A 25,418-nucleotide genomic window follows, 5' to 3' on the forward strand; every position below is an offset into this window, starting at 1 on the left:
ACAGGAGACTTGGCTCTCAATCATGGGCAGTAGCCCACCACCCCCTGGTACCTATGATATTACAACAATGGTGTCAAGAAAAATATATCAGCATTGCCAACGGCGGTGGATCTGATGAGACTTTAACATATAGCTTCCTGGGGGAAAAGAGCTGTGCGAAAACAAGCACTTCATGATGCAGAGTGAGGAATAAATCTTGCCACTCAAACTAATCATTGTAGTAAAAATAATAGGTTGGATTAAAATCAGCTCTGCTCTTTACTAATTATGGTATTTTCTCTCTCTAATTAGAGTTTAAATCATATAGTTCTACAGATGCATTTGCAGCATTTTAAAAGAATGATAAAGAAATGTAAAGAAAAAAATGTTTAATTACAGTTGTTTATATATATATGTGGTCTAATTATCTTCAAGTCATTCAAATACTGATCTCAACAACCTGGTACTGGAAAATTCAGGCTGATATTACAGTTCTGTAATCAATATTCCCAGAGTAATTACTTTACACTTCTATAAGAAAAAAGACTCAAAGTGATTTTGAAATAACTGTTACAGATGATACATTACGTGATTTTTGTTTATTACTACCTACTCTTTCCAATTTTTATAGAGGTCTTAGGACAACACAGAGGTCTCAGGACAAGATTTTCAACTAATCTGGTCATCTTCCATTTGGCGAACGTGGTGAATAATAGAGATTGAAATTAAACCAGCTTTTCTGGTTATTTTCTGTTTTGCAAAAACTCATCAGTGATGATGGGCTCTCCTGTTTTTGTGCTGCAGCAGAGGATACCCAAAAGAATAAAGCATTCTGCTGTCACTAATGCAGAAGTGCCGCTCTGTGAGGTTCAGGTCCATGAATGAGGTCAGTAGGAGCTACTACTTTAAAAATGGTACCACTTAAAAATACATGGCAGTATACAGTATTTTGTTGTTGGCTGGAAGGAGAAATAGATGTGAATTGGCTATTTTCTTCGTCTATGTTGAGACAAATGCAAGTGATAAGCAGCCATGCTAAATGCCAAAGTAGTAGATGTTGCTACCACCTCACTTGGAATCTGACAGTATCATCCAGAAAATCCTTCTTTCACTAGATTAGGAGTGTATATAACTTAATTAAGGAGAGTTCTTCAACTCTTATCGAGTGTCTCAGTCAGTCAAATAAACACACTCACAGATCTGTTTGTCTTTTTCTTCTTAAGTGTACCTGATCTTTTCCTGCATCCCAGAATCTGTTTGGACAGAATTTGCTCTGAGAGGTGAACAGTTATGCAAGTCATTTTTTGAAACGTTTAAGAAACACCTGACAGCCACAGTCTGGACTTTTCCCTGTCCGTGTGGGCTTAATAATTAGTTTTACTCCAGATTTTTAGTTTTCACCACAAAACTAACAGTAACATCTGCATACTTGTACCGGCTACAGCTACACAGGATATCTCACTTTGATTTACGGTTTGGCAATAGGAAAACTACTTTGATGATTTGTTTCCTCCATGCATCTGTTAATTCTGCATGAATACTTCATTTCACTGTTTCCTAAATTGCAAATGTCTCCCTCTCATGCAGCACCCCATGGTTTAGTGTTGCGAAGGGGCTGGGCTTTGCCGTAGCCATGCCTCATGGAAAACAGTCCGAGAGTCGCTGAATTGACCAGCTGTGCTCTTTCAAACAATAAAAATCTGCTGTAGGGCAATGACAGATTGACATTGTCCAAAATTTATGCTCTATTTTCCTACCATTCACTGTAAGATCATGACCTTGTTGTGGATTTTCTTGAGGGAAAAAGATTATAATTATTAACTTTACATGATATGTAAATATATGGATCAATGCTTCTCTCAGCACACAGCTGACAGACTATTCAATGACTTTCCTTTTTTTTTTTTTGTGAAAAAGATACTGTCAACTCTTTACTTTCCTGAAAATTTCCTCATAAATGTGTCTGATGGCACATCATTAAATGCTGAGCTGTGGCATTTCCCTGAAGATATAATTATAAAGCTGTGGTAGGGAAAGAGACAACTCTTTAGACCACTCTTCCTTCTTTTATGGCTATGTAGTTTGGTGCCTAATGTGTATATTGAATTTAATTTAATCACTTCTGTTATTTTTTCTTGTTAGACAGCAGTCATTTCGTACAGGAGCATTATAAAATTATTTAGATGGGACCTTCTAGTAGCTCAACTTCATTAAGCTGGAGCTAACTGTTTATAAACTCAAAAATAGCATGTGTATCTGAGGTAATGGCAAGAAAGAGCCAGTCCAGGAAGTTTAAATGCCCATGCCAACATGCAGACAGCTACTACATATGAGCCAGACGCCTAAAAGCCCATTGCTGCTGGAGACCCAGTGCACGCAAGCGGAGGAATTTGCAGAGCACTGGGCTGAGGAGCCGAGCCGATCGCTCCCCAGGGCTCATTGGCGTTATTGATTAGGTCCCCACCGGCTCTGCAGATGAGATGTGCTGGCTGCATGTAGATACGGACAAGTTAGCCTCATGCTGACTCTCACCAAGAGTCTGGAGTTAAGTCACTGCTTAGAATTTTTTTTTTTTTTTTTTTCTGGAAGAGTCTACTCTTTCCACTGAAACTTTCTGAACTCCTATTTTTTTTTTCTTTCTCCATATTAACCTGCAGACACATGCAGAGACATACTGGGACATCGTCATCCATAACAAGTGTTTGAATTCAGGAGGAGTGTCTGGGTAATACTGCTGCATTCATTTTTGCTGGGGGCATCACAGTCTGTTTTTAGAAACTTGTAAAGACAAGTGTACTAATCCAGGGATGCTAATCCATCCCACTCACCTCTACCATACAATTAATGTAACACAGGATTACTGATCTTACCCAGTCAGCCTTTTGTGATAGATCTCCCAGCTTTCCCTAAATAACCCATGCTATTGGCTACTTTCACTACCCGCTTCTTAAAAGCTTAACAGCGGGATCTGAAACCCCAGAAGCACCTCTCTGGTACCCCCTGCCCTGGGAAGCCAGCCTGAGAGCATCCCAGGCTGGACCAGTGCACGCCACGTGCAGTGCTGAGACAGACCCCGTGCTTGGCACTTCTGCCCAAGCTAAATGAAAGCCTCTTCTCAGCAAAGAGCAGCGTGATCAGCCCTATTCTGCACTGATACCACTATGTGCAACTACCTGTGGGTAAGATCTATTCCAGAATTACCTCCTTCTAAAGCTTTACTAAAAGTCAGCTAGGCTCAGTTCACAGTGATTTCATATCCAACCATTTATTTTCACTGTATTAGAGATTCAGTGATCATCTGTGTCACAGCCACCTTCTTTCCATTACGCATGCATTAATTTGATAAAGTGTGCAAACATCCCCAGAAATGTGAAGTTTGTGTATCAAGTTTCCACCCATAGATCACGCACTTGAGCAACGACCCTGTTAAGCAGAAAACCTATTTTCATTCCTAAATGTGGTATTGCTGAAGTCAGTTAAGTTACACCCAGCTGCCATAGCAAGAACAGACTTTAGTGCCCTGCATTTTCGGTTTCAAAGACGGAGACGTCTCCTAGCCATTTAGTTGACTGGGCATGTGGTTAGTTTCCACGATGTTTAGGTACTATAAAAAGCACTATTATGACAGTGAGCTGCAAGTATCTTCTTTCAAAAACCTGGCCATCTCCTGCAGCTGCTGGGGAAAGAGCTCAAAAGTTCTTGTTGTTGACTTATACCAAAATGTGTCATATGATATACATAGTCATAAGAGATTATAAGAACAAGGAACATGTGAACAAGAAAGACAGGAGAAGAATAAGAGCTTATCTACCCCAAGTTTTTCTTTGACTTAGCATGATTTTAAATGAATCTAGCTAAACTAGCGAAAAGAATTTGTAAACCTTATAAACCAATTTTACTGTGGTTTAAATCAATTTAAAAGAAAGATTAAAGTCTTGGACACAGGAACTTGTTACCATGAGTAACAGATTTCTGCACCACAGGCAATCTGCGGTAAAGTGGAATATGTCATAAAAACTGAAATAACATTGTCAGCAAAGGCTTTTGTTTTAATTTTTCTGGATCGCATAAGCCTGTATGAAATGGCGACCTCATGTAAAAAGAGACTAGGAGAGGTGAAGCCATGAATGTGCAAGAAAAAAAGCATTAGAAATGTTTCAAATAATAATCCATGCACATAGAGGTCACGCAATAAACATTCATGTAATGCCAATTTATAACCCTACTGAGGGCTCTTCATAGTATTATAACACCAGGAGAACAAAGCTGGAGTGTTTTCTTGCCAAAACAGGATTTTCTAGCACTTCTTTTCACAGAACAATCGGTTTATCTGACTAGTTTCAGTCTTTCTGCACTGCAGCTTCTGAACACAACCTGCACCAACAACCGCATGTAAACCCAGTTGAATACTGCCAGCCACAACAAAGACCACCGCAGCCAGCTAAAGATTGTGATTAACCTCGGTGATCCTTTGCACATGTGCTTACTGTACTCCGCTGTCCACCATGGGAAGCTGCCACTTTGTAAAGATCTTGGGGAGATCAGACAAGAGAGCATGAGAAACAAGCCGCTCTCCAACCCAAAGAGAGCGTCCCCAAATTAATGGTAATCATATTTACTGTGCAGGGTGGAGAGAAGTAATCAAAGTGAATTATTTATTTGATGATCAAAAGTCTTCTGTAGGTCTTTATAAAGTGTCACTAATATTCTGTTAAAATTCTTCTAATAATAGTCTTAAGAACAAGTGAGCAGTGCTATTCGGAAGAAACAATATTCTACACTGCATGCACAAATACCTTAGATTTCTGGACCTTTGCTATTTATTTCCACTGCTATTTATACTCTCATTTTATAAATAATACCGATTTACCACAATTATCATCTCAGGAACCTGGCATACCTTCTGCTTTCTAATTGCACGACAAGCTTGAAGAATTAGAAACAATTTGTAATGGGGCAATGCCAACACACGCCACGGCAATTTTTTCTAAGCAACCTCTTTCCCTCTTTGCCATAAAACTGCACGAAAAGTGCAAGTACTACGAATGCCAACAGAGGAAGTTATTTCATTAAAAAGTTTGCAAATACCTTTTCTCACATCCCCCTAACTACGCTCCTAGCCCTGACCCCAGTTCTCCAGGGAATTCAACGTGCCTCCTCTGAAACCAGCATTGCATGCAAGTTTTTTAAAAACTAGTGAAATGCTATGGGCTGGCTCACTGCCATGAAAGCAGGGACATTGAAAATTAAAAATGACATTCCTGGCTTTCTTTCACACTACCCGTTTCTTTCTCGCTTTCACGCAGCAGCCTTGTTTTGTCACTGACCTTTGTGGCGCTGTAAGAAGATGGAAAGGTTTGACACAATAAATCATAATGCCACCTCCGGTGTAATTGTATAATTCCAGACCATTTTTTTTTCCTTTAATCAAGGTGAAATATAGTGCTTCACTTTCTTTAGCGGGTTCAAATAAACCCTAAGTCCCAGTAAAAATTAATTTTCTTGTCCTAATTGAATCCTTGGTTGATCTGGGATTGCTCATGGCCAAGATGTTTGGCACAATAAAAAACAGAAAATTGGGTGCAGGGTGTAGCAGAGAACAAGATAAAACTTTGTACTGTTCAAGCCCAGTCTATAACAGCTACCCGCAGTACCATGTATTTTTAAATAAAATCCTTATACGCTTAGGGCTAAATTATGAGTAGCTTCATCCTCGGTATGGTTAGTCCAACCCTTTTTGAAGCTAATTATGTTATTTCTGAGTCACAGCTCTGCTAAATCCTAGAGGAATTTCACCTTTATGGGATTAAATGAATTGGCATAAAGGTTGGGACCAGGACTAAATGCAATTTGTCCTTTAACATCTTCTTAAGTGTTTTATCCTATGAATATTTCACACTTACTGCTCTCCCAGATGAAGAAAAGCATTATTTGTGCAAGCCAGAAAATAAAGGTCTCAGGGATCTGCCACCTAGCCAAGAAAAGGAGGAAAAATTTAGAACTCCTTGAGAGTGAGAAGAGGCAAATTCAGCTCTCCAAGCAAGAGCCAGGACGATGCTTGAAACCCCTTCATCCTCCTAAATTTATGTTGTCAGCCAGCAGAAAAGCACATTGCTGCTGCGCCACCAAAGCCTGAGAAGATCAATAGTAAGTGGGTAATTAAAACCACAGCGGTGCTTCAGGAAGCGTGGGTCTTCTAAAGACGAGTGGTCGTGTTGCTTGCTTGTACGTCAGATTTCAAAACTCTGAATCTCTGTACTTAAACCTCGTGTGTTTTTGTTTAATCATGAAAAGACGAGCAATAAGAAGAAAGCTTTCTGTACCAGCCGTCCAGTGAATTCCTATGGATACTTGACAGTGCTGGAAGAAGGGCAAGGGAGCCATCCTCAAATAAAGGAGAAACCAAGAGCTAAAAAAGAGGAGCAGGACCAACCACTGACTTCACCACTGACACTGCTTTTTACAAATTGACCCGAAGTGTCCAGGTTACCAACCATTTTGCAATTATTATTTATGACTTTACTTCACTTTCACAAAATTGTCATAAGTTGGTTTATTTTCCAGCCTGTGTACAGATGGAAAATTGCACTGAAATTCAAACTCTAGCTCATATGGCTTTGATTGGAGTCCATCATCTAGCCTCATAGTTTTGCTTGAGATAGCCTGATGCTGGGGATTACACTTTACTGCCTTTTAAAAGATTCAAAACTCTTTTTTTTTTTTAAATCTCAATTTACATCCTGTTTAAAGAATATTTCTAATAGCACCAAGTACAACCAAACATAATTTCAAAGGCAATGGAGCTTTTGTTGTTTGTTTTGTTTGTTTTTCATAAAAGTAAAAGGCTGTAGATGTCTGACTGCCTCAGCCATCAGTCAGAACTCGCACGTTAGTGTGAGCTCCTTGCACACCTCCTTCAGGACAGAAATGAGCAGCACTCACGGCAAAGGCAGTTCAGCGCTGTGCAGTGACTCCAGCTCTCCTGAATTCGATCCTGCTTCAGTATTTAAATACTACTATGGTACTCTCTCATCCCCTTCCTAATAAATATAAAACACATACGTTTTTATACTAATTAGAGAGGGGATATGAACATTTATTACACATTTTTGGAGAGCTGTTTATATATTTGTTAAGCCAGCAACCTCCATCATTCTTTTTAATTAATAATGTGTGTCGTGGCCTTGATATTTATATGTACTTTTCTTTTTTTTTGCAAGAAAATATTAATTATATTCACCAGACATGAGCAGAATATGTAAGAAGCCATTTATAAATTAAACACAGTAGTTTGTGGTTTAAGGAAAGCAGAGCTAACCTGAAAATATGCTTAGGTTTACGGATCAGAAATACGGGTTTTGTTCACTACAACATATCAAAATATAATCGACAGATGGCAGAACACCATTGGGGTTTGGTTTTTTGTTGTTTTGTTTTCTTAGCACACATTTATCTACATTAGACTTATAAGACAACAATGACAGAGCTCAACGAGGATTTGGGAATATATTTTTGTGTTATAAATGCTTCAGTTAGAACAGAAGACAGAAGAAAGAGGTTAACCTGTGTGCTGAGGGTCTGAAAGAAGAAATTTCTAATTCAGAGAGATTTAGGGGTTACTCAGGACTAGAAGCTGGAGATTTGGGTTAAGTTGCAATAGGAGAGCCCGTAGGGGTAATTTGCTTTTAAACCGAAAACACTGCAAACGAACAGAGAAAAAACCTGCAGCCAAGCCTAATTCCTGTCCACATTTCCCTAATTCAGTGAAATGTAGTAGAAATGCACAGGAAAATGAGCTTTGGAAGAAAACTCTCTATGCTGAGGCTAGAGGTAGCACTCCTTTAAAGTGCGATATCACCTCCACTCGTGTTTGTGAAGCTACATTTCTCCTGTGCATGTAGCTGTGATACTGCTGGGTTAGCATCTAGCAGGTTTTCTACCTTCATCCCTTCATCTCCACAGCTCTGGGCACAGCACCAGGGTGGCTGACGGTGGTCCTTGCATCCTCGGGAGCACAGCTGCCAGCCTCTGCGGCTGATCCCTTCCTGGGTTTTGGGCCCTGGGGTTTGAGGAACATTTCTTAACATTAGCAAGTTATCTGCCATGCTTGAAGTTCAGCAAGTATCCTGCTGTGGCTAAAAAAAAAAAAAAAAAATACTGAAGCAAACCTGAAATGCTGAGCCTGAAAAGCTGTTCCACAGCATTATTTTTTTTAAGTTAAGAACTTAGAGAAAACAAACATTGGCGTTTGAGGAAAGCGCTCAGCAGAGCTAAATCCCTCATCTGATAATATTCATTGGAACAAAAGACAAGAGATTAACCCACCTGCTTTGAACAGACTTGCTACCAGACAGGCAATTGCAGGTAAATTGACCTGCTCAATAGGAATGAATAGGAAAGGATAATGAAGAAAAACACTTTTTTTGTCTCCATCTATTGGCCAAAAGTCCATTTAGCTGCTGTTTGGGTATGCATTTTGTAATGCTATTACAGAAAGGACATCTGTGCAGCGAATACCCCAACATCCCCATCTTTTCTGTCTTGTGATAAGGCTTTTTGATGCCCTGGAACACATTCTCCATCTGCCTGATAAAAGCCTTTTTGTACAGAATGCAGGTGTCCAACTTTATTATTTGCTCGTGAGGCTGAAATAATGCAGCAGTCTCCGACAAGGCCCTTTCCTCCCCGAGAAATAAAATATGTGCCTTTACAAAAGGAGAATATTGCAGGCAGTATTATATAGCAAAGAGGCAATTTGGGTTTTTAACTAAACACTAGAGTTAGAATAGCATATTGACAGCACCGTCTTGCTTGCTGGTGACCTGGAAACTGGAATAATATCTTTAGTATCATAAACAAATGTACAGGTCTGAACTGAGGGGAACTAATGATTTAGGAATTCTGCAGTCGGGAAAGAGACAATAACACTCCAGGGAGAGAAGGTGCAGCGGGAATAAGCAGCTATTTAAATGTGAGCAGCATCTCGGCCTCCCTTTTTTTGAAACATTAGCATCCACAACAAAACAACCTGTATGTAAGTTAATATTGGCATACTGTCCCTGCTCAGAAAGCATTCCCGCTGCATTACAGAAGGCAGCTGGGCGGCACAGTAAATGTGTCATTTGCTATTTAACATCTCTGTGACCTGGATTTAAATTCACAGGAGCACAAAATGAGGCTTCAGTTCCCGCGGAAGGCTATTAAGGCACACACAGGAAGGCTTGTGAGGGATCCAAGGCTGGCGGGAACGCGCTCCCCGTGCTCACCCCTGCGGACGCCCACCCTGGGGCTGCGGGAGACGGGGAACTGGATGGTGTTTGTTAAAAGGACGCCTTCAGTTTGGTGGAAAGGCACCCAACTACTGTGAATAAATCTTCTGTTTATTTACAAGTTTACCCACGATGCTTTACCCTCCCCGTGAGAAAAGGCGCTTGGCGTGTCGCTGCCCATCCTAGCGCCTCATCGGAGAGCTTTGGGAGTCTAAATGTTTTCCTAGCCACAAAGAATAAAAAGGAGAGCTGGGGAAAAAATCAAAAATGTCACAGTCTCTCGCTTAAAGCATCATTACCCACAAGCTACTAGCACACCACCGGCCTGGCTGCTGCATCCGCGGATGAGGATGAATTGCCTACCTTACCCTTACGAGGCAGGGCAAGCGTTCATGATGAGGCTTAGCTTTAAATTAAGCTCAAACTATTCCTTCTTTATTAGGATTATGGGGAATAATTGCTAGAGGTGACTTACTGAGACTCAAGGTATGTCCGTATCTTAAGAGAAGGTTACAGCGCTGAGGGAGCTTGCAGGGTGAGGTGCTGGGATAGGGCAGGGATCTGGTCCAGGAGAGTCCCCGGGGAACAGAACCTGCAGCCCAGTGCTGGCAGCACCACGGGAACTCGGCGTGCTGGCTCCGAGGGAAACAGCACAGAGGGTGGAGCGGGGCACGGCCACCGCGGCCAGGCTCTGCGGTGTCACCGTGGGGACGGGAACTTGGTGGTACTACAGGACAGATAAACTGCATAGCCATTACCTTGAGCCAGCCCTCAGCTGGCACTTTTCCATTTTCTCTTGAAATCGTGTCCTCTGGGTGAACTTTGCTCGTTATAATGCCAAAACACAACTCCACCCCAAAGGCCACCTGCCTCCAAGGTGTGACCACCCCTCACGGAGCATGCGCTCTGCATTTCTCTGAGCCTATGCCTTCAAACCAAAGGGGAGAAGATTTGATACCAATTATAATGAAAGTACATATGACCAGAGTCACTCAAGCTCCACCTGAAAGTAAGAAAATAGCATAAAAATGGCCCAAGAGAGGAAGAACTTTAGAGAAGATACCATTGCAGACAAGTCTGGAGGACATTGCTGACTTTTGTGATTAGCTGAGGAGCTGAACCTCTTCCCCCTAAAGGGACGCCTGTCGGGTGAGGTCTGAACCCTCGGTTATACCAAGTGCTTCTCTGGGAAGCTACCAGCTACTACTATGGGATTGTTTCATAAATTAACTCTTTTGCAGCTGGCTGTGTTAGTCATATTCTTGGTATTTGCAAGTGCTTTGCTGACAGCATGTGCATCACCAGCAAACCAAAAGAACCTGGACTCCTGATGCTTCACTAAACTGCACCAGTCATTAACCTGCTAGAGTGAAGGTGCTATTTGTGCATCCGTGATCGTGGTGGTTCAATATATTGAATGCCCCTGGACTTACGGTGCTGCACTGGGCATCAGTCAGAATCCAAGCCCCAGCCCCTCTGATATCTGAGGACAAGCTGGGATGCAAAGGGGTTCAGGTCCTGCCAAGCTTCTTACCCCTTAATGCAACAGAAAAATTGGTGTCACAGACCGGATTGCCATGGATAAACTGCTGCAAAGGTATAAACACGTCCCTTTCCCAGGCTAGGAAGGAATGGGCTCAAACGTTTTGGAAGTTTGAAGAGAGAGCGGAAGAGCGGATAGAGCAACGTAGAATTGAGCAACAGGTTAAAGAAGGTAAAGGCAAAGGAATTATTTGTGCTGTACTGGGGGCTTGCTTATCCTGTGCTCAAAAGTAATTTAAAGAATCTCCTCCCCCTGCGAGAATTGCACATGTAGAATATCCTGCGTTAAAATCAGAAAACAAAGTGCTGGAAACATCCCTGGCCTTTGAAAAAGGAAAACTGAGAGAAACTAGGAACAGATTATAGGGAACTTAAAATGCTATCGACCTCGGCTGAAAGGCGAGAAAAACAACTATAGGAAAAACTAGATCTCTTACTAAACCAGTTGCCATCCCCACTCTCTGCTAAACAAATCCACAAACTGATACACCGTGCAAATCCTGAGACATGGGACGGAGACATCTGGTACGGTAATGATAACACTGAACTGGTGGGAGATTGGGATTACGATCTTACCCCAGATCCTGTACCTGTATGACCAAAAATTGCAAGTGACGGACATAACGACGTTCATACTACAGTTTGAACTCTCTCTGTCTGAATTAGTAAAATTTCAGGAAAAGTATTCTTGGTGCCCAGAGGAATTTGAGACGGAATACATGTGGTGAGTATCCCTCGAGGAGAGGGCCCGAATCCTATTAAGTGAGGAAGAGGCAGGAGGCTACTGGGGCCCTGGAGTGTTTTTAACCATTGCACCAGCTGATCATAATCACTCACTGACTACACGAGCTGCCTATTGGGCTGGCGGCACAGACCCACGAGAAAGAGGAGATCCCCTTGTTATTAGACCTTACTTATTAAAAAAATATTAATTAATTAATTTAAAAAATAATAAAATATTAAAAAAAAAAAAAGTAAAGGTACACCAGATTAGCACCTGGTGGATCTCACTTTCTTTTTAACCCTGCTGGCTGAATACAACTGAGTATATTTTCTTCCCTTTTGTGTTCACAGGAATCTGGAAGGAGTTGCATGTGGATGGCTGGAGAAAAACAGGTCAGCAGGTTGAATTAATAACATTATGTTTTACCCTGTATTATTAATTCAACCTGCTGATTTGCCAGTTTCCTTTGGTTTGTAGACAGAAGGGTCCCAAGCTTATGTTAAATACACCATGAGTACAGGACAATCCTCCATCAAGGAAAATTTCAACTTGCCCACTGTGGTTATGCATGGGGCTGAAATGGATTCCAAACACGAGTGGGATAGAAAAAGATGGGATGCAAGGGGGCTTATTTCCTGCCCAGCTTCTTTACCCTTTAACGCAACACATTAAAACATAAAGCTTGAACATGATCCAATTTTTCACTTTTCTGGGCACAGTTATTTTGTTAACATTCGTCAATACTCGTGAATTTCGTGGCCCAGCAAGCCCTGAGCACCACACAGGGTGCCACACCACTCCTTTTCCTCCCACACCACCAGTGATGCGAAGCCAGCACTCCTCACCCACCACCCGTGCCCTCTGCATCCAGCTAAAAAAATAAAATCTTTGCTAAAATATATCTATATTTTTTTTCTTTGTAGGGATAGGGTTCAAACGCATCCATCCCTTGGTTCCCTGACCACCACACAGGAGCCCATGGTGGTGCTGGCACAGAGAAGGAGGTACAAAGGTATAATCTACATACAGACCTAGATTAATCCTGAACAAACCTGAAGTGAACGCCAGAAACTCAGCTGAAAGCAAATTTACTTGTAAAGTTTCCAGGTAAATACATTTTACATAGAATTTGATTTTTTTTTCATCATTTCCTTGAAAACTTGAAACTAATAATTTCATTTCAGATAGCTGAAGTTTAACCAAAGCATCTCAGTTTGTCAATCTAAATCAAATCATTCTATAATAAAGTATATCTGTCTGAACTGCCACAGGGTGTTTTCATTTTTGTTAAAAATAAAACAATGTGAAGCATTTCTTAATACAATGAAGGATAAACTAAGTTGTGATTAATGCTGAGAGGTTCTTGAGTAGGGAGTGATCAAAAAATAACTGTATTTGTCAGCATACTTTTATCGGTCCCTTTCTATCTGGAAAACAGATTAAAAAGATAAATTTAAGAAGGATCTGGATACCTGTCTGACCTATGCTGAACCAAAATTAGTTCTTTAAAATCCCCCAGATGTCAGTATTTTGCAAGGTACCAGAGGTGCCCAGATTTGCTCACTGCCTCAGTGCTGCCCTGCCCTGCTGCAGGGCCAGCATTTTGTCCATTTTCAGCACGAATTTCTTTCCCCAAAGCACCTTATTTCCTGCCACATGAAGCGAGCCCCTGCACAATTGGATTTCTGGGAGGAAGGGACCAGGTGCTTCCCCTGGTGTCCCTGCTCCACCACACCCAGGTGAAGGTACAACCTGCCTGGTTCTTCTCACTCCTGCTCTCCATCACTCCTTTGCTAATTTCTTTTACCAGCCACTTCAGTATGCTGTGCAGAAGAATAGCTCTCAGCAAGAGACTCGGTCTCCAGCCTTTCACCTCAACAGGTTCTTTCAGCTGGCAGCATAAGCAGAGCCCACACCCCATGGACCTAATGCGGATCCCAACTGTGGCTCCTGCAGCTCTCCACAGTTTGAGTTTATACACAGATGGAGTTTAACCCACATACTTGTCTATTTACAGCCTCAGTTTTATCTGTATTTTGTCACTGTCACCAAGTGCTAAAACATCTACCAGCCCCAGGTTTCATCAAAGAGCTCTTGCTGGCTGAGTTTCCGTCTTTTTTTTTTTTATAATTTTTCTCCAGAAAACTCTCATTGGAATGGAATCCACCGCCTTATTAAATTCCAGAAGGACTCTTCAGGACTGGGGAGAACTACAAATCGAATGCTTCAGAATAAATCAAAGCATAAAATTACATTGTCTCTGGCAAGAAAAAGATTTGATTATCCGCATTTCCGTACAAAGAAATTACAGGAGAACCTGCATTCAAGTTTAAAGGCCTGACTTGTTTTCAATTGAAATGTAGCAAGCAAACAGGAATGTACCTCCAATCTTATCCTGACAGGAATCAGTTTGAACTGATTTGTCCCCTCCCTGGTGACAGGGAGTGAATGCAGAGCACTTGGTATTGCAGATGTAGGCTATTTCAGTCTGTGCAGCAAATCGGCTGGGATTTTATGTGTATCAGGAATTGAATTGTGCATCTCTCCCAAATGATGGGAAAATCACTCCCCATGAAGGTGAGGTCGTTGAAGGAATCAAAGAACAGTACAAAGCACGCTATAAATAAAGGTCAGCTTCTCTGTAATTTCTCCAGAGAAAGACTGAACTTGAAAACATGTGGAAACCAGATAATTGCATTGTCTGATGCATATTTGTAGTCTATAAAAACTTGTATATCAAAAATATCATCTGAGCTAAAAATGGGCTATATAAGGATTAGCTATAAAAGTCAGTAGTTAATGATTCACCATAATACATGATTTAGCTGTAAGCTAGAAAAACATAAAAATAGCTCAAGAAACTAATTTCTTATGCTGTTTCAGGCATATGGATGATTTAAACTCAGGCATCTCCACATTTTTCAGATCCCTGAGCAATGGCATCTGATGAGAAACCGATCTGTTTAGGCATTCTCTTTCTAGGGTAAGTAACGACACTTTATGGCATCCTAGAAAAGATTGTGTAGTTCTGTAACTGGTAATTTCGTACAGCTTGCATGAGGTCTGTGTCATCCCACAAATTTCACAAAGAAAGTCACTACTCCGACTGGGTGTTATAATTAATTACACAAAATTGCTGGGATAAAGAGATGAGCACGCCACCAATTCCATAGACAGAAAACTGGTGGAACCAAATAGCAATTTCCAGCAACCACAGCTGAACTAATAGCAGGGATGGGTACAATACTCACGTCCTAGGCTCACTGTTAAGTTACAAGAGCAGAGATCCTGACTGGACCGTGCCAGTGGTCTGGCCTGGGGTAATCTCCTGCAGGTCTACATGGCTCTGTGGTGTGGATCGTTGATGGTCAGACTAGATGATCTTGAAGATCTTTTATAACTTAAATGATTCTATGATTCTGTGAAGTGTAGGGAAAAGCCAGAGTGCAGAGTTCAAATGTGAAGCTGAGCTCCGAGTTGTGTTCTCCTGGCTGTCTGCAAGCGATGCCAGCTGCAGATCAGCTTTGCTATTGGCAGCTTTACTCTTCTGTTCTCTTCTTTCAGTACGAGCTTTCCTCACTCGTCAAACTTCTGCAAACTTAAGATCTGCTGTTAAATTCCTTAATATTGCACTCGTGAGTGAATGAGATGTTTAGCCAGTGAGTTGAGCTCTTGTCAGATTTAGCTCTGAGCTGAGTGCTTTTGATTTCACAGGCTCAGCTGTTAGGGCTCAAATGAGCTCAAATGATTTTCCACATGCTGCAGTCGGAGAGGGTCTTATCCTGCCCTTGTTATTTCACCACAGAAGCTCAAGTCACGAAAGGAGGCTTTCTGCTTCCCAGCTCCAGGGAAGAGAAGGCTAGAAGGATGACACAGCAACAAACTTTCAGTTCTCTCATTTATTTTGGATCAGGTCTGCATCTAGATCCAACATTTTTAAGCTTTTTTTCCATGGTCTTCTGAAATGTCTCTGTCTAGCACCTTGAGTACTGTGTGTGCAGATTTGGGCACCACAGTATAAAAAGGACATAAAACTATTAGAGTACATCCAAAGGAGGGCTAGGAAGATGGTGAAGGGTTTAGCAGGAAGACGTGTGAGAAGCGGCTGAGGGCCCGTAGTTTGTTTGGCCCAGAGCAGAGCAGGCCGAGGGGAGGCCTCGTGGCGGCCTGCAGCTCCCTCACAAAGGGAGGCCTCATGGCGGCCTGCAGCTCCCTCACAAGGGGAGGCCTCATGGCGGCCTGCAGCTCCCTCACAAGGGGAGGCCTCATGGCGGCCTGCAGCTCCCTCACAAGGGGAGGCCTCATGGCGGCCTGCAGCTCCCTCACGAGGGGAGTGGAGGGGCAGATGCTGAGCTCTGCTCTCTGGGGTCAGCGATAGGACCCGAGGGGACGGCATGGAGCCTTGTCAGGAAAGCAGCCCTACCTGCTAACCAAGGCTGTGCTATTGCACAAGTCATCAGATAATTAATGATCAGATCTCCACTGATAAACTAATGAAGGAAAACCCTAATGAAGAAAATTCTGCTCTTTATACTGGTGCATCTCAGGCTGATGTCAGCAGGAGCTGCGCCAATTCTTGAACTTAGACCCAAGTGTTTGTGTAAACACCACAAAATAACTCAAAGAGTTTTTAACATCAAATTCCTACAGCAAAGTCCTTTATGTAGCTTCAGAGCTTCCCATAATGACACTGGGCACAGTTATAAAAACAACAGTCTTCTAGGAACTACACTATAATCACTTTTTTTTTTTCTTTTTTGATAACAATCATCAGAGAATCTCTTTAAGATATTCGATGTGGTAAAATATGTAAATGACATACAGTTGCTAGGAGATAAAAAAGCGACATGAACTTGTGAAAACATTGCAATCTGCTGCCTTCGAATCTGCAAGGTCAGCTGTATTTGTCATGATGATAACTTATTTGTATTGTCTCCACGCTAAAAATGAGGTTCTGTACAGGTTACCTCTTTACTGAATACTAGCTGACCTACTGTACCCATCAATTGGTATTTATTACAAGCCTGGTTAACTTCCTCACAGAGTTTACAGCCCTTTAATTACATTTTGCCAGACTAATTAATAAATATACTATACACAACTCCTTTCTGCTGAAACAAGCAAAGGCTCCACATTCAACGCTTTTGCATTCATTTATTTATTTAAACATTTCATTAAATGTTAGATATGTCTCTTTTTAATGAAAAATGTTGTAACATGAGAATGAAAGTGTGGTTTACTGCCCAATTAACAAATCTAGTAGCTTACTCTGTCACTCAATGAATGATAATGCATTGCTCATAAATCAGGAAGAGAACTACTTAGGCATAGACCTTGTAATCAATGCTACAAGTATTGGCTGCTCTCCATGTAATCCAGCACTAAATGTGCAGCATGATTTTATTCCAGTAACACATTAACAGAATGTACAGCCATTCTGACTTTTGTAAATGGTCTAACAGCGTCACAGCAAAAAGCATTTGTCCATTTTTTAACATAAATGTATCCCGATGACAAATGTATTTAGCAAGAGTAGTGATGAACCAGCAACATGAACTAACCATGGCCTTCCAGTGCTTTTTCTTTTCTACGTTTGTGAGGGGCCCTCCACCAACTGAGGCACACTGGCTAGGATTCAGTTTTTACGTGGAGCTTAATTTTTCCATAGATATTCTTGGGATTCCTTTACTTTTGCATTTGCATAGGAAGAGATCGCTTTTACAGGCTGCATCGGTTGCATTGTTGGCCATAAGAAGAGCCAAAATACTACAGGTTGTTGGGGCAACTGCGAGAGGCTTTGTAATAACATTGTGGAAAGCTCAGAATACAAACAGCAGTTTTCCCACTTCCATCCTCAATAATGACTTCCAGGAACTGTCCTGCTCCAAGGATTTGCCACTGTACTGTGGGAAGATGGCAACACTATACTTATTGGGCTTAGTTATAAACCTTTTCTGATATAGACTTGTTGTGGTACGAATGTGCAGAGGGTATTAAACAGGATAAGTGCTAAAACATCTCACAGGAAATAAAAAAAGAAATGTGTTAAAAGATTTCACAAATACATCGATAGAAGGCACAGGACAAGATATACAGCTTATGTCACTTTTTGGTTGACAACCCATTTTTTGCTGACGTAGATGCTACGAGGAAGCAAAGGAATTGGAGACCCCAGTAAAACGACGTGCGGTACTGATATGTCAAACATAAAAGACTGGTGAATCTAGCTGGTTTTTCTAAAGTGAGCTCACTTATTTGCTAAGCAGCTTTGCCTGAGCTTTCACAGCTAGAGCTGCAGAGGAACAGTAACTGAATTATGAAAGATCCCCCTGGGATATTTGAAAGGGTGAGAAGGTTCCAGAGCAGTGGAAGAATAAATCCTAATTTTTATCCAAAAGAGAGAGAATGGGATAATCATGAAAATATTAGCAGGATAAACGTGTTGAATAACAGCCAGAGGATCTTTACCAAAGTCATCCTAAGTAGGATTGAGGAAACACTGAAATTAATAATATGTGGATTAGTACAGTTTCAGGATGAAATGGTGTTTATGTATCAAATCTTTCTGATCGCACAAACTGGAGAAATAGAGGGATTTTGTGTGACAATTTTTGCAAAAGTTTCTTACTCAAAGAAATAGTCATAATGTGCAATAATGGAAAATTTCTGAAATAAGAGAAAACAGGTACAACTGTGACTCTTCTGCTGCACTGTCTACACATGTACTGAAGCAAATAATTTAGATTATTATAGAAATATGATGGAAACATTTTTTTTTCTACTTCTCTTTCTTCCAGGATGAATTAATGCATTTCCTCAGGGAAATAGCTGATGTGCTTCCAAGGTGATCTTGGTACTACCAGTAAAGAACTATCAAAGTAAGTTATTATGAGAACTAACGGGAAATGGGAGGCCAGAAGAAAAAAAGATATATCCAAAATATATCTGAAAGAAATGAAATATTAACAAAGATGAAATATATGCTTAAAAAAATTCAAATGATTTTCCAGATGATGTAAAATGGAATCAGAGAAATTTTTCAACAGACAAAATCTCCACTGCTAATGAATGGCAAGTCTCCCATCCACAGCAGTGGAGCTACCACTCAGATGTAAGGACTTAGCAGGATACTGACAAAACAGCTTTTACATTTGTATAAGTTGTATCCAAAGAAAGCTTTAATTTGTAACGTCAGGAAGGCACAATTTGACCTAGGTCTTAGGAAATATTGGTGTCACTCCAGATCTTGCCTTGAGAAAGTTATTGGCTCTCCATAGCAGCAGTCAGTATAGGAGGTAAATGTAATTGCAAAAGAATTACGTTCAGTGAAATGGGTGTACAATTACTCATCATTAGTGGCCAAATACATACAAGGTGTTTCTGAATTGTTTTAACAGCATCAACATCGTTTGGATGTTAGGGAATGATCATATTTATAGCAACATGCATATGTTTGTCCCCACATAATCCTAGGCTTCGTTAGAAGCTCCGGCTGAGAGGGCATTGTCATGAATCACAAAGAACCCGACCAGTACAATACTTTAGGAGACTGAACTTGGGTCTGAGATAAGCCTCCATTTCTCTTCTCGAGACTTTCTCTGCCACTCTCCTTTCTGTTATCCCTATGTTTTGCCATCTCACAGCCCTTTTAGAGGGTCTTTGCTCTCCCATTGTCACATTTGATGCACACTGATGATGAACAAGGTCTGGTATCACCTTTCTGCCTCAGACTGTTTTTTTATTAATCAGGGTATGTAAAAACCACAGCCTCACAGTGGTTGTTCATTAATCGCCTGCAGTTTTCAGTCTTGTGCCTGTATTGCTGTGAAGGACTATCCTGGAACTGAGTGCATTTGGAAACCAGAGTTCTTGTTTTAATAGGATAGCAAAGTTAAAACAAAGCTGGGCAGAATGGTAAATTCAGAACAACAAAAAAATCTGCCAAATCCATTTCAGTGTTTTTTCCCTAGAGAATATTGACCATTGTTACCACGTGGATAACATTTCTGTTAAGGTAAGTTCAAGTTGGAAGAGTCTTCTCCAGTGCACCATCTTAGAAATCCAATTTATAAATGTTGTAGTGTGCAACACTCATAACTGATGACACTAAGGCATTTGTGCCACAGATGTAAATGAAAATAAAAAGGAAAGACCCTTACACTTTCAGAACTAATCCATCCTAATGACCACTAAACTGAAGATTCATCACCTCACCTGGCTTCATACAACCATCTTTGCCTTAAGACAGTCTGCAAGGCATAAAGACATCATTTTTGTTTCCCTTATGCTTTCCATTTAATAATTTGATTTATGCGATTGAAATAGTCATTATGTTTAGAACTATAAAACCTTAGAAAAAAGACTTGCAAAGTTTTATACAATTTACTGTGCTTTTCTAACTAGGTTACATACCCTAGTAAAGTTTTTTCCTTACAGCACCTACCTTCCAAAGCAGGTCTGAGATGTTGTTCTTTTTACTATTTTTAAACAAAAGGCAGATTTAATACTTTACCTAAACAGACTAATTAGTTGGTTAGATGCTTGTAGGCTGACTGCTGAAGGAATAAGCAGACTGCATTTCATTAATCAAAATCAGGTTTAACACCCATAACTCATAAAACATTTACATTTTACAAATCAGCTGATATATTCACAGACTCACCATCAGAGGATTGCTTGTGCTTATCCAGGATTCAGCTTCTAACTGAGGCTGCTGTGTATCTAATGAGCACAATGTGTTCTAGTGACCTCCCCAACATGAAAGTGCTGCCCTTGTTTAGACCCAAATTGCTTTTCTCCCTTTTACTTGATGAACATGAAAGTGGTTAAAGTACTACACTGCTATGCATAATTTAATGTTATATTTATTATTTTCCTGTTCTGCTTATATGAGCAGAGGGTGGACAAATTCAGAATTTATGTACTGAACTCAAAGATAACACTAGAACAAAAGCCATAATGCAGGGTTGTTAAATAAGAGGAAGTTCTGTTTGAACAGTGGCTACGGATATATCCATACATACGGAACTTCGCAACCATGAGAAATAAAATGTCAAAGAATTTAAACAACAGTCTTTCATGGGTTGAACTCTAACACCAAAAATTTCCAAAAAGCACGGCTTAAAAAAGCACAGTAGTTAAACTGCAGTGACTGAAATACCAACTTTGCTTACCAACAGCACTGCAACGCTCTCTGCCTTAGACTTCCCAGGAGCTGTTTCCCAAATTGCTTGATCTCTCTAAATCTCTAAAATAGAACAGCAACAATTCTCATCTCCTTCTCTAAGATGCTGTGAAGGTCTCTTGTCATGTGCTTGTGCGGACTTCCCTGCTGGCTCTGAGCTCAACAGAAGTATTTGGACATTGCTGAAATTTAAATAAAATTATTACTAGCAAAAATTACTAGTGATCACCATCTCGCAAAACTTAACCATCAGCTGCCGTTTGAATGTTCAGTTTACACATGGCAATTGTAATTCACCCCACTGCAATAGTGATTTCTATCTATAATTTATATCACTATAAAATTTAAATGGCTCTGCCTGTCCTCATCCGAGCTTGTGATTCACCTGAATGAAAAGGCACAATACGCCTGACATCGAAGGGATGTTGTTTCACCTACATAATGGACTTCTTTTCTCCCTTCCACTTTTACAAGGATTTGATCCTACCCTTGAGAAGCTGTGCTGCTGCTTTCAAAGAGTGGAGGAGGAAGCAGCGTGGGCTTTATCCTGGGTTTTATCCCTTGGTAGCGGAGGCTAGGCTAACCGGATGAATGTTATATCCTACTGCTCCCTGATATATGCACCATTTCCACCTCAAAGCCAAGCAAACCCTGAATTCATTACAATATCACGAGCTTTAAATAAATTAACACCCAGCTTGTGGCAGGACTTGCTGCGTGCTGAGCAATTTGCATGCTCTACCTACCTCCATGGATGTTTCTTTTGCTTTGCCACTCTCCTGTCGACAGAAATCAACTTGGGACAGGAAGGATTTCACCTAATTCTAATTCTTTACCTCTTTTGCTTGAACTTTACTTAAAACTGATATGAAAATTGTAAATCGGAGTTTTATTAAAAGTTGATATTAATCAAGGCAGAAATTAAAGAAATCAAGCGTGACAGAAGACCATTAGACTGGACTGAACTTGGCTGTCCTGATGTCCTGTGTTCATTACCGGCCCCTGTTTCCCCGAGCAGCCTGACTGATGCACTGTGAATTGCAAAGAGTCGGTGACTCACCAACAGCATGGAAATCACAAAGATTCAGCGCAGGGCTGGACACCGGAGCAGCAGGGGAACTGTGGACTCATGGGCCACTTCCGTGGCATACTTCAGCACAGTTTGAATGTATGAAGTGTATCATCTTCTTTAATCAGTGGTATTTTCTCGCAAAAAAGTCCCGTGATACTCAAGACATACTTGAGAACTGAACACGACTGAAATGACTTGCAGCAGAGTTTTTATATTTATTGCACTCCTGCCTTCCCCACTCTGAATGCTTTTGACTTGGCTCGCTGCGGGCTGCATTAACTTGGTGCCATATTGCAGAGGGGAAGGAAAAATGCACAAAGCCTTTTTTTTTTTTTTTTTTTGCAGGACATGTGCACATACACACTGCACACATGCACAAGTATGCTGGTCCTGCCTGCCTTCTGTGTGTCTGTGGCTTAGGCAGAGAACTTCACAATTCTCATGAGCTTCTTAAGTTAAGCTATTGAAGAAATTTTTCCAAGGTATGAAGAAAGAAAAAGGACAACAAGGTAATACAAATAAAATCACGGTTATTTTTTCCCATTAATTTAGGGTGGAACGCACATGTTAGAAACAAAATGCCAAAATAAATAATTCTCTTCTTTTTAGCATTAATGATAAATACCATTCTCCTACGGTATGACCAAGTGACCAAACTACACAGCCACATAGGTAAGTCTAAATATTCCTCTGATGACTCATCTGGCACACTGCGCCCAGCATTTTACTAATGAAAGGACTGCAACGTTCCAAAAAGAAAAAGATGTCTTCTATTATTACTTATTTTACGATAAAAACTGTGCAAAACTTCCTTCAGTATTAAAATAACAAAGGCCTTTCTTCTTACAGGAATGTAACTTGCATCTTAGCGAAAACTATTTCAAGTTTATAAAAACTCAAAGCAATGCAGCTTGCTTTGAGCCCCCCTCCGGTCCCTGGTTTCCACCAACCAGAGGCAAATTAGGAAAGAAAGCGCTATTTCTACTGCCCTCCTTGAGAAGAAATAAATAAATAAATAAAATCACTGAATAGAAGAACAGCTCAATTGTGGTAACACGCTGCTACTGCCATCAAGGTTTTCCTGTGACACTAAGATGCTCTCCATCACCATTGAGCCTTAGCTGGGGTTTTAGGAGAGTGTTTTCTGATATATCTTGGTTTGAATTTAATTCAATTCAGTTATTTATAAACTAGGTTAGCCTCCACCCTAGTCACACTATTGTACTAGGGGGTTGTTGATTAAGGATCCATCTATTCCTTAGCAAGGTCACCTGGCCCATGAAAGCTATTTATGTCTGGGATGCAAGCTCAGGACATATTGATCCATAGGATGAAGAGAGATCATAGGGCAAAATGCCCTGACTATTTTTAGTTGGGTTAATTTTTTCCCCCAATCAGATAACAGGAAATGACTGCTTTAATGCATTGTGCCGGCTCCCTTACTTTTCAAAGGAAAAGCTGTCCATGTCTGCACGTGCTGCCGTTTCGCCATCAGTTTTATTATTTCTACAGGCTTTACATTAGCGACGCCAGGACAGGATCTGAATGCTGGCCATTAGGTCAGATTGATGGCCCCACTCCGGGCTGCCTTGGAGAAGCCGTAAGACCACCGGGGTGCCAGCACAATTTCAGCACGGCGGCTGTCCAAATGCAAAATACCTGTCGGGCCAGGCACGGCTCTCCCAGGGAACTGCTACACGGGTCTGCATGGCTATGAAGACCAGCACGGCAGTAAAACAGAGAGAAGTGTCTCTGGCCTGTGCCACCTCCAGTCCTGGGCTTTCAGGGACAGGCATGGCTTGTGATGCTTAAATGGCATTTGAAAAAAACATTTGCACAAACTATGCAACCGTAGCTTGAATTCGTCTAATAGAAAAAAAATATATTTGGAAAAAAAAAAAAAAAAAAGCTTCACTTCTCCCATTTACCTTCTGTTTGCAAATAAAAAACTCTTCAATTTATTTGCTGAAACATTTCCATAAAATATTAAAACAACCACTGGCATCAATTTTTCTCCTATTGCAAAGAAAAATTTGCAACTCTATACAACTCCAGTTAGAAAGCTTTTATTGCATTTATTTCCATAAGATAAAATCAGAATCTGCTCTCTTTTACAAATCTGATTGCTTTTGCCTTCTGGTCTGGTTTCTCTCTTTAATGTTTATTCTTCCAGTCAGCACTTTGCAGCACTGATTGCTTCAGCTTTTCTTCCCATTAGACAAAACTTTCTCCCAATTCACATGCTCAGGGGTGGGCTCAGTGCGAGCAGTTCTTATCTGCGTAATGCAGCACTGCGCCGTCTTCCACTCTTGAGTAATCAATTTCCTAAATATCTTGTCATATTTGGGTGGCACTGGTATTTATATCAGCATTCCTATATATATGTATATATTTTTTTCAGTGATGTACTTCTGCTGCCTTTGTTTATTAGTCTACAGCTTACCTGAACCCACAACTAACCCCAAAAAGCAAACCTTGGGAGCGGCCCCAGCCAGCCACCAGCCAGAAGGAGCAGCAAAAGAGCCAGCTGCAGGCAAGGAGAAGGGCAGAGACTGCATCGTCAGCTCTGGGCGGGCTGGTTTCCAGGCTTTCAGGCAGGTAATGCCGAAAAAGTTTGTTGCCAATATTGCTTTATGCTCAGCAGAAAATCCTCGCAAAGTTTTACATTGCCTACAAGCAGCTTGTTTTAGAGAAGCAGTAAATAGTTTGAACCCACACAAAGAGGGACTCCAAAGAGAAATGACAAGCAGCATTGTCATCAGACACTGTCAATCAGACTTCAGTATTTCGGACCAAGGCAGAGATATGTAATGCTCTGTGCCTTGCAAAATAAATAAATAAATAAATAAAAAATAAAAGCCACTTTCCCCAAACTTACATCCATCTAGAGGCCGCAGCATAGGAAAAAACATAGGCATTGGCTGCAATGGCATTCAGCAGAAATACACGTGCTTTTTGGCCCAAAAGAGGTGAAGCAGATTTCTTCTTCCTACTCATCCTGAACTTTATCCGTGCTGCAGCTATTCAGGGAAACGCTTTTCGTGATGAAAGGTTAATTGTCTTTTTTGTCATTAGCCCAAATGAAATTAAAAATAAAAGTTCTCGAGTTGTTGAGAACTGAACCATCTGTGCTCTCTACGCTTATGGTAACCAATTGTTCCCTCTGATTTGAGGAAGGATAAGGCAGTTTCTGCACGATCCCTGTAAAGCTTGTAGAAAAAAGGGTAAGGATGGACGGAGTGGTTGCAGGCCCAGCAGACACCGCGGGCACTGATCATACCCAATCCAAACCACAGTGTTCCCCAAATTGGTATAACCATGGTTAGTCTAGGAATGGGCTAAGACAACAGTAAGAAATATAAACCCTTCAGTCATGTCGCCTGTCTCTTACATTTCAAGGAAGTAAGGCACTACAGAAGAGCTCGCTTTGTTTTGTGAGTACAAAAATGCCTGACATTAAGGAGCCGAGAATACACAGAGGGAAAGCCAAAGAGCATTTCAAATGCTCTGTTAAGTTATGTATAACAGAGCCGTCTGCATTCATTGCAGGACACCTTTTCCAGTGCATCTGTTGTGCTTATTAGTATAATGAATCCTTAATGAAAAAAAAAAAAAAAAGAAAAAAGAAAAAAGTACTGAACAATACAA

General features: G+C 40.9%; 1 long non-coding RNA gene across 2 annotated transcripts in view; it reads left to right on the top strand.

Annotated features, from left to right (window-relative positions):
* The window catches only part of LOC308198384, a 40,717-nt gene extending 15,299 nt beyond the window's left edge, over positions 1-25,418 (top strand). For both annotated transcript variants that reach the window (XR_013953871.1, XR_013953872.1), the window contains exon 2: positions 5-25,418. This is a non-coding gene — a long non-coding RNA (uncharacterized lncRNA). The remainder of the gene's footprint in view (positions 1-4) is intronic.

The sequence above is a fragment of the Anser brachyrhynchus genome (genome assembly GCF_964034855.1).
Source record: "Anser brachyrhynchus genome assembly, chromosome: 7".
Taxonomy (NCBI): Eukaryota; Metazoa; Chordata; class Aves; order Anseriformes; family Anatidae; genus Anser; species Anser brachyrhynchus.